At 33.4% G+C, this 11,320-nt stretch overlaps 1 pseudogene; it reads right to left on the bottom strand.

Annotated features, from left to right (window-relative positions):
* Window positions 1-4,895: 4,895 nt before the first annotated feature.
* LOC149142549 (3'(2'),5'-bisphosphate nucleotidase 1-like) lies at window positions 4,896-10,268 on the bottom strand (annotated as a pseudogene).
* Between the last annotated feature and the right edge of the window lie 1,052 nt (window positions 10,269-11,320).

The raw sequence follows: 11,320 nt of genomic DNA, 5'->3' as shown, positions 1-11,320 counted from the left end.
TTTAACGTTAAAATGAACAAATGAAAAAAAAATTTGTTTTTCCCAGTTTTGGGTTCTAGGAGAAAATTCTTTATGTATATGTTTTGTTCGTACCATTGTATATTTTCTATTTTCTTAATAATTTGTTTGTAAATAATTTCTATATATGGTTAAAACATTTATTAACCTTTATGTAGATTAGATAACCATCATTAAGAACTAGCATACCAATGCACAACCTAGGGAAAAAATTTCAATTTGGGGTTTGTTGCTAGGCATGTTGAGATGGTTCAATGTTGGTTAGATGTCTCCCAAGTTAGACAAGGAAAGTATGAGCTTGTGGTCAAACAAATGTCAAAATAAGATTACAACATTTCTCTTGAATAAATTAGGAAACATGGCTTTTTTCCCATATCATGTGATATGGCTGGTTCCTTCTATTATAGTCCTAGGTTGAAACATGTACCAACCATCCTCCAACCATTGTCTAAATTAGAGCCTTTCCTAAATAATATTTTCCACCACACTTAAACTAATTCCAAATCGATGAAATTAATTCTACACATTTCATATTATTTGAAAATATAAATAATCCACAAACATTCTATATTAGCCTATGGAATCCATATTTTACCCTACAATTAGTGTTGAACTAATGGAGCAATGCCTTGGTGCACAAGAACTATTTTCTTATGGTTTAACGCCATACTTTTGTTGGTAATGTAAAAAGTTGGAATTAATCTACAAATGAGGAAGTTTGTTGTGGTTCTAGCACTTCATTGTCACATTCTATAGATACATTTTATAATGTAAATAGGAGTAATCACAATCAGATTAAAGAGTTAGGAATTGAAGGTTGAATCTGAAAGTTCTTCTCAATTAATGACAAACCCATTTGATGCCTCTAATTGTTACACAAAATTTTATCACCATTAGGAAAATCATCGCAAATCAATAACTCTCACTATCCAATGAAATCCTACAAGCAATCCCCTACAATGTTGGAAGCAAGACCATTCTTAAAACAACATGAATCTTAGGTTAAATTGCTAAAAAACCTATTTTCAAGAAGTTTCAAACTTTTCCTAGAAACTATTTTAGCAAACATAGTTCCAATAATTGTGACCTATGTAATCTTTCACTCTATTTTCCATTAAAAAGTGTGACAACCTTTTAACATGGGTAAAAATAAAAAGCAATTTCTAGAAGCCTTGTTGGGGAATATTATACCAACAAGAAGGACTCAAGCCTCTACCTATTTTGACCTCATCCCATAGTTCATGAATGTATTCCCTCTCATTATGGAATTTTAATCCCCATATTTGTGGATTTTATCCTTAGAAAGAGGATACATAACCCTCTTCTCTTGTCTTATAAATTCACTACAAACTATAGGGGAAGGGGTTGACTTTTGATGTAAATTTATGCTATAAATTTGAGGGTGGAAGCTTGTGATTTAAGGGAGTATTCAAGACTATTGGAAGGAGATTTCTCAATGCCAAGGATATATTGTATCTCTCCTTTTCATTCAATTATAATACAAAAGGGTATTTCCTTTTCACTGTAATCAAAATCTATGTTGAAATCAATGTATCTAGTGCAAGCAATCAAATAGGATTAGAAAACACCATATACACTGAAATAAATGTATCTAGAGAAAGAAATCATATAGGATTAGAAATGAACATATACACTAAAAATCAGTGCATCTAGTGAAAGCAATCAAATAGCATTAGAAATCATCATCTACACTGAAATTAATGCATCTAGTGAAAGCAATCAAATAGTATTATCTATATTGAAATAAATGCATCTAGTGCAAAAAATATTCTTCCATCTCTCCCCCCTCCATATATATCTATATCTCCCTCCATCTATCCTTCTTTGTCTCTCTATCTCCACCCCCCAGAATGCACATGATCTCTCTCTCCATATCTATCTATCTCTACCTACCTCTCTCTATTTCTCTCTTCTTCCCTTTCTTCACCTCCCATCTATATCTATATCTCCTTCTTCCTCTACATTGTCTCTCTATATCACCCCCAAAACATACACACTTTTTTTCCATATCTATCTATCTCTCCCTCCATCTTCATCTCCCTCCCCGTCTCTCCCTCTCTCCCCCTTCTATCTCTCTCCCCTCATTATCTCCTCTCTCCCTCTCTCTCTATCTCCCTTATTACTCTCTTTATCTCTCTCCACCTTTCTCTCTCGATTTATTTCTTCTTACCTCCCTCTCTTCTTCTCTCTCTCACGTCCACTCTCTCCCTTTTTCTCCCACCTCCATCTCTCTCCCCCTCTTCTCTCTCTCTCTCCCTCTCTCTCTCTCTCTCTTCACCCTCCAACTCAATCATTATCTCGCTCCCTCTCTCCTTCTCTCTTCACTTCCTTCCATCTCTCCTTTGTCTTTCTATATCACCCCAAAACATATAGACTCTCTCTCCATCTCTCCCTTGTCACTCCTTCTCTATCTCTCTCCACTTTTCTCTCTCTCTACGTATTTATTATTCACTCCCTCTCTCCCCCTCCACCTCCATCTCTTTGTACCTCCCTCTCAGTTCCTCCCTCTGGTCCTTCCCTTCTCTCCCTTTCTCTCCTACCTCCTTCTCTCTCCCCCCATCTCTCTCATCTCTCTCTCTCTCTCTCTCTTCCCTCCAATGTTATCACTCTCTCATCCTCTCTCCCCCCTTCATATTTATGTCCCCCCCTCTCTATCTTGCCCTTCTCTCCCTCTCTCACTCCTCTCTTTCTCTCTCTCTTCATTACTCCTCTCCCCTCTCCTTCATTGTATCTTCATCTCTCCCTTGCCACTCTCTCTATGTCTCCAATTCTATCACTCTATGTCTTTGTTCTTCCCTCCATATATATCTAGAGTTAATTATAAAATCAAAAGTTATTAAATTTAATAATATTAATATAATATTAATATTTTAAAATCAATATTAGATTTAATGTTATTTTTTACATAGCCTAATAACAAAATTTATAAAACTATCTCAAATTTATATATATGGTTTTTCCTTTTCAAGATTCATTTTACAAATATTTAATTAAAAGAGGTATTAAAATATTTTGGAGTAGGAATTTCGATTCTTTGATTTGAATTAACCTTTTTTATTTTGATTTAAGAAATGGTGTTAGCTTGAGTAAAGAGTAAATTAGCCACATATAAGATAATGTAAATTAGCCACTAATAGTCATACATATGCAAAATTTAATCGTCATTTGTAATCACAAATTTATCATTCACAGCAGTCATTTATATTTTCTTGGTAGCTTCATATTCATTATATATATGACTGATTTAGTAATTTATATTCATTCCATTTACTTTCATTAATAATCATTATAAACGCCTAATTTAGTCATATTTTCATTTTATTTGTATTCGTCATTAATCAATATGAACTACTAATTTAGTAGTTTTAGATTGATTTTATGTGTTCATTATTAATCGACATAAATTCATTGGTATGATTTTGCGACTAAATTAAAAAATAAATGTCATACAATGTGCATATTCATCTAATATGAAACACAAAGTTACATATCTTTTACAATATTGAATGATATCTACAAGAAAAACTATAAATAATTTCAACCACAAATTATATTATATGAAATATCAAGTATTACAATATGAGTTTCCAACTTAATATTGGTTGGACAACCATTTACACATAAAATATTGGTTCATCACTTCAAAACATTATCATTATGTTTCCAAGCCATTGTAGGTGAATTCACTAGCTCTAAAGACTTGACCATCAATTTGTATGTCTGTGTCTCAGGCGGTTTATTGGCTTTAAGGGTATCACTAGACTGGTTCTCTTCTCTCTCTCTTTCTATATTTGTCACTCCAGTGCTATTGTTCTCCTCTTTCTTCAATTCCCACTTACCATCAATATTGAGTTCCTCTTCTGAAAATGAAAGAAGATACAATGGAGAGTATAAGATACAATGTGATGAACGATGAAATATAAACCAAAGTAGAATATATAGGATTTATACAAATATACCTCAACATCGACAATGTCCACAATTTTTCCCCATAAATACAAGAAATTTGAACATGTTTCTTCAGTTGGGTAATAGTGACCATTATGTGACCAGAAGACCTGTATAAACAAAGAAAATAAAATGTCACCATAGAAAAGAACATCTTAGGAAATTAGTATTCAACCTTCAAGAAAATCCTAGGAACAATCATGCCAACTAAGTTACATGCTAAAAAACTCAAGTTGTAGATAACTTGTGAAAAAAAGTGGAAGCAAAAAGACAACATATAATAAATAATGTATGACAACTAGCTAGAAAATTGCATCATAGAAGAAAAAATCTCCTATGGTTACCTGTACAAGTAGGTGGGTAACATACCCTAGTATGTAATTATCCTTAGGGTCTAGAGGAAGTAAATCTCCTACTAACATAATGATAAAGCTTGGAAATATTACATGGTGCACATGGCCTTATAGTCCCCTTGAGAAACACAATACACTCTCACAAAACTTACCAATACTACCACAGTAGATAGGGGCTTATAGCCTGGCCAAGGAACAATAACATGGAACACAATATCAATAAACACATGTCAATATTAATTCATATCACATTGTTAAAAAGATTACATAATTTATGAGTTGGTAGATAGAAATACCCAATAATTTCATCATTAATCAATAATTACATGAAACAGATTTGTCATCTAACCTTACACAATAACAATAAGCATTCATCATAATAGCATATTTATTTGCTTAAAATGTATATCATTTTAAAAATTTGATCCAATCATGCTAAAATAAAGAAAATCATAGAACACAATTATCATTTAATGAAAGTACCGCATGGGAATAAGTAGTTGGAAAAGAAAAAATTTAAAAATGCCTAGAAAGAATAAAAATTATAGAATCACCTTAGATTATAATTCAACCAACTACATGATCACAAATATTTTCACTATAGCCTGGATTGGGAAAGTGAAGATATAATTCTCCATCACCCCTTGTCATTGCTCCATTTTTTTATGGACTATCTATTCTAATTGATGGTGCTTTTACACGCAGGATTTGTCAAGGATATTTTCATAGGAATCTCACATTTCATCCATTAAATAAGCTGCTAAACTCTATATTAAAACAAATTGAAGAAAATGATTCAAAATCCTCTCAGGCAGGTTGTGGTCATGTGGTTAAATCAAAGAACTTTCAGTGCACAAAACTAGGTTCAAAAGTACTTGAAGACATATTACTGAATTAATGTGGCCAATGGAGTTATCGACCCCATCCAAATGTGGGTGGAAGTCCTAGCAACATTGATGGCCCATGGTTGTGTCCTAACTCAACAGAAGAGGAAAGATGCAAGTATTGGATGAATTTAATGGAAGAGATGCCCCTTGGTCATGGCCTCTAAGAAAAGGTAGATCCCAACTCATTAACAAAGGGCCATTATCCAATTTCAAAAAGGAATATCACAAGATCCTGAACATGATGCAAACATACCTTCACTATCGTAGTTGTCAAGTCATGCATGGAATGTGTTTCCTCATATGATTGAAAGACAGATGCTTCTCCAGACTTTTCTATGGCACTTACATACACCTATGAAAAATCACATTAAATCAAATTTGAATATAAAATGGAAATAAAGCTAAAATATCAACTATGGTGTTGATATCAGCCCCAACAAAAGATTATTCTTGGCTAAAAATGAAAATGTTACACACCCTTTTAGGTTGTATAGAACCATCCAATGATTTCACAGTAGTTCCATATCCTTTTCCTGTAGATAAAAAAGAAAACCAATTGGATCATTTGAAGGGTGAGAATTGATGCTAACAGATGTCCAGAGAAAATTTGGGCAGGCCAACACACCCAAAATAACTTTTCCTTCATCCAATAAGCCCAAGGCTACAGCATATTGGTCTCCTCTAAGAAATATTCAAAATAGGTTGGTCTCCTTAATCAAAATAGAAAAAATTGTAACATGAAAAAGTGTCAGAAATGTGCAATGGCTGACATATTGCAGTACACTAGAAACTGGAACAAGAAATGTAGACCAATTGTAAAAGCTTCACTAAAAATGGATTACAATAGTATGAGAAGCTAGGTGCATTCTACAAGCCAGTGTGTGTGAGATTATAACATCCATGGGTAACACATATAAATTAAAACAAAACATAAAATTAAAATTCATAATGTCAAAAAGAAAATTTACATTAAATACCAAAAATATATTTATGCGGGTGTATAGACCAATGTTCTCAAACTCATAATCAGTCAAGTGTCAACTTGGACTCCAACTTAGACTCGAACTTGGATCCAGTCGTGGGTCAACTTGGACTCCCACTCAAACTTAGATTGACTCAAGCTAACCTAATTTAATTGACTTGGTTTACTAAAAAATAATTAAAATATTTAGGTACTGATTAAAAATCATTTTTAAAGATTCCAAGCCATTAGATAAAAAAATATATAAAGTTTTCTCATGCACATAACATATAAAGTTTGAATATCTCAAAAAATTTCAAAATGACACTAATCAAAATACATGTCAACAACAAAATACATCATTATTGATGAATGGGGCTCTAAATTCCCTCTATACTCTAAAATCTGAAAAACATACTACATCCATCTCTGTTTTCCTAGTCTTTTCTTCCTTAAATTTCACAAGTTTATTTTATAGTTCCAATATAATTTGTTCAGTCTCCTCTAATGGGGCTATGCCTAGGGAAACTTGGCCTCCTATACTAGCCAAGAATTCTTGCAACTAGTCTCCCCCACCCCAACCCCCCAAATGCATTTATTGTGATAAAATACTCATCAACAAGATCAGCATGGATCCATGCAGGGTCTTTGACTCTTGGGGGCATGGTAAAATTCCAATATGAAAATTCAAATATGCAACATTGAAAACCCTATATTAACTTCTAATTATGCACATTTCATACTTACAACTTTAAAGTTCAAATTGGTAATGGGTTGAAACTATGAAACTTAGGGTATACCTAGCTAGGACAAATAATTGCTCTTCAACGTTGCTCCAAAACTCCACATGATCAATAATAGAGGTCTGATGCAAATGGAGGGGTGGGGAAGGTCTCTTTACTTGGTTTACTAGGGTCAGTTTTCTGCCAGACTGGCTTAGCCATGCTTTGAATGGTTCGGCACCAAATGGGCCTCCAAAATAAATATATCGCTAAGTTGATATGGTTGGAAATCAACTCATCCAAGTTAACCAAGTTTGAGTTGACTTTTACTTATTTTAAAAAATGATATATAGAGAGATATATTCTAGCACAAATCCATCTTAACTCTAGGTCTTTGAAGCACAAAGTGATTTTCATTTTAAAATATTTCTGGCCCCACCTACTCCTTAACAATCCAGAGTTAATATGGATATATGCAGGTTGATTAGTTGATGCAAGTAGGCAACATATATTAGACATTGATTCATAGGAAATTTGTGCAACTTGAATAATAACAACTAACAAAGGAATGAAAATTTCATATAGTGACTACAAGGTTTCTCCATGTAACATAGAAAAATAGAGACAAGAACAGAACATAAAGCAGGTAGACATGAAGAGAAAAGCTGGTTTGGTGACCAAGAGAAAACTTGCAACCACATTTACAAAATAAAAGGTAAGGACATACAATCTAGACAAATAACATTATAGGTACCTATCACATTCTCATGGCCTACCCATTTGTCCCATCAATGGGGTCTAAGACCTAGTGCCAACCATGTGGACCTCCTTTAGATTTACCTACATCTATCATTGCAAGCACATCTCTTGTTGTTAATGGAGAAATGTCATAGGTACCATCATTATAAAATTTTTAATTTACAAGTGTTGTAATGTGTTCCACCATATCTTGTGCATCATTCTTCGGTAAATCTCCTAAATCCTAATAGAAATACACAGATTTTAGGTATATCATTTGCAACTTAAAAAAAATTATAGTTTGTATGTTGACTAAAGAAAATAAGATAATTGTTCTTCTTTTTAATATAAATATGAACACTTTTCCTTACCATAGGCAAACATTTGGAAAAAAACATGGTTTCAATCTGAACGTACCACATCGGGATAAGTAGCTGAAAAAGAACAATTCAAAAAATTCCTAAAAAGAATAAAATTTCTAGAATCACCTTGGATTACAATGCAACCAACTGCATGATCCCAAATCTTTTCACTATAGCCTAGATTGGGAAAGTGAAGATATATTGCTCCATCACCCCTTATCATTGATCCATATTTTTCCTCCTGACTAACTACTCTAACTGGTGGTACTTTTACACCTAGGATCTTTCAAGGATATTTTCATAGGAATCTCACATTTTATACAGTAAATAAATTGCTAAACTCTATATTACAATTGAAGGAAACTACTCAAAATCCTCTCAGGTGGGTTATGGTCAAGTTGCTAAATCAAAGAACTTGTAGTGCACAAAACCATGTTCAAAACTACCCAAAGACATGTTACTGATTAATGTGGCCAATGGAGTTATCTACCCCATCCAAAAGTGGGTGGCAGTCCTAGCAACTTTGATGACCCATGGTTGTGGCCTATCTCAACAAAGGAGGGAAGATGTAAGTATTGGATGAATTTAGTGGAAGAGATACCTCTTCATCATGGCCTCTAAGAAAAGGTAGATCCCAACTCATTAACAAAGTTCCATTAGCCAACTGCAAAAAGGAATATCATAAGATCTTGAACTTGATGGAAAAATACCTTCGTTATTGCAGTTGTCAAGTCATGCATTGAATGTGTTGCCTTGTATGATTCAAAGAAATATTTTTTTTTAGACTTTTCTATGGTACTTACATAAACCTATGCAAAAGTACATTAAATCAACTTTGAATATCAGATGGAATTAAAGCTAAATATATCAAATATGGTGTTAATATCAATCCCAACAAAAGATTATTCTTGGCTAAAAATGGAAGTGTTACACACCCTTTTAGGCTGTATAGAACCATCCAATGATTGCAAAGTAGTGCTAGTTGCTTTTCTTGTAGAAAAAAAGAAAACAAATTGGATCATTTGAAGGCTGAGCACTAATGCTAACAGATGTCCAGGGAAAATTTAGGCAGGCCAACACACCCAAATAACTTTTCCTTCATCCAATAAGCCCAAAGATACACCATATTGGTCTCCTCTAATAAATCTGCAAAATAGGCTGGTCTAATTAATCAAAATTGCAAAAGACTGTAACATGAAAAAGTGTTGGAAATGTGGAATGGCTCAAATATTGCAGTATGCTGAAAAATGGAATAAGAAATGTACACCAATTGTAGAAGCTTCACTAGAAATGAATTATAACACTGGGAGAAGTTACGTGCATTCTAGAGCCCAGTGCGTATGAGATTATAAAATCCATGGGAAACACATGTAAATTAAAACAAAAAATAAAATTAAAATTCATAAAGTAAAAAAGAAAATTTAAATAAAATACAAAAAATATATTTATGTGTGTGTATAGATCAATGTTTTCAAACTCAGAATTGGTCAAGTGTCAACTTGGACTCCAACTCAGACTCAGACTTGGAATCAATCATGGGTCAACTTGGACTCCCACTCAGACTCAAATTGACTCAAGCTGATTTGATTTCAATGACTTGGTCTACTAAAAAATACTTAAAATACTTAGGTATTGATTAAAAATCATTTTTAAAGATTCCAAGCCATTAGAGAAAAAATATATAAAGTTTTTTCATGCACATACCATATAGAGTTTGAATATCTCACAAGATTTCAAAATGGCACTGAGCACAATACATGTCAACAAAAAATACATAATTATTGATGAATGGGGCTCTAAATTCCCTCTAGACTCTAAAATCTGAAAAACATACTACATCCATCTCTTTTTTCCTAGCCTTGTCTTCATTAAATTTCACAAGTTGATTTTGTAGCTCCAATCTAATTTTTCCAAACATCTCTAATGGGGCGATGCCTGGGGAAACTTAGCCTCTTATACTAGCCAAGAATTCTTGCGACTAGTCTCCCCCACCTACCAATGCATTTATTGCAATAAAATACTCATTGGCAAGATCAACATGGATCCATGCAAGGTCTTTGACTCTTGGGGGCATGGTAAAATTCCAATCTGCAAATTCAAATATGCAACATTGAAAACCCTATCTTAACTTCTAATTATGAAAATTTCGTATTGAAAACTTTAAAGTTCAAATTGGTAATGGGTTGAAAGTATGAAACTTAGGGTATACCTAGCTGGGACAGATCACTGCTCTTCAATGTTGCTCCAAAACTCCACATGTTCATTAAGGGAGGTCTGATGCAAATGGAGGGGTGGGGCAAGTCTCTTTACTTGGTTGACTAGGGTCAGTTTGTTCCTAGACTAGATGAGCCATGCTCTGACTAGTTCGACACCAATTGGACCTCCAAACTAAATATAGGGCCAAGTTGATATGGTCGGCAATCAACTCATCCAAGCTAACGAAGCCCAAGTTGTTTTGGACTACTATTAAAAACTAATATATAGAGAGATAGATTCTATCACAGATCCATCTTAACTCTAGATCTTTGAAGCGCAAAGAGATTTGCATTTTAAATCCTTTTTAATCCCACCTAGTCCTTAAAAATCCATAGTTGCAATGGATCTATTCAGGTTGATTAGTTGATGCAAGTAGGAAACATATAGTAGACATTGATTCATAGGAAATTAGTGCAACTTAAATAATAAAAACTAACAAAGGTATGAACATTTCATATAGTGACTACAAGGTTTCTTCCTACAACATAAAAAAATAGAGATAGGAAGGGAACAAACAACAGGTAGACAGGAAGAGAAAAGTTGGTTTGGTAACCAAGAGAAAATCTGCAACCACATTTACAAAAGAAAAGGTAAGGACTTATAGTCTGGATAAAACACATTGTAGGTGCCTATCACATTCTCTTGTCCCTTTCTCCCTTCAATGGGTTCTAAAACCTAGTGCCAACCATGGGGCCCTCCTTTAGATTTACTCTATCTATCATTGGAAGCACATCTCCTGTTGGTAATGGAGAAATATAATAGGTACCATCATTACAAATGTTTTAATTTACAAGTGTTGTAATGCATTCCACCATATATTGTGCATCATTCTTTTGTAAATCTCCTGAATCCTAATAGCAATACATAGATATAAGTATATTATTTGCATCCTAAAAAAACTACACTTTGTATGCTGACTAAAAAAAATAACATAATTGTTCTTCTTTTTAATAGAAATATGAAAACTTTTCCTTGCCATAGTCAAACATTTGGAAAAAAAACATCATTGCAATCTCAAAGAATGCACTAATATATTCAAACAACAATACCTCTT

Source organism: Pinus tabuliformis, chromosome X (assembly GCF_031772625.1).
Source record: "Pinus tabuliformis cultivar Carrire ecotype Pingquan chromosome X, CPIR1, whole genome shotgun sequence".
In the NCBI taxonomy this organism is placed as follows: domain Eukaryota; kingdom Viridiplantae; phylum Streptophyta; class Pinopsida; order Pinales; family Pinaceae; genus Pinus; species Pinus tabuliformis.
Note: the sequence above shows the minus strand (reverse complement) of the source record. Positions and strands in the feature narration are given on the sequence as shown.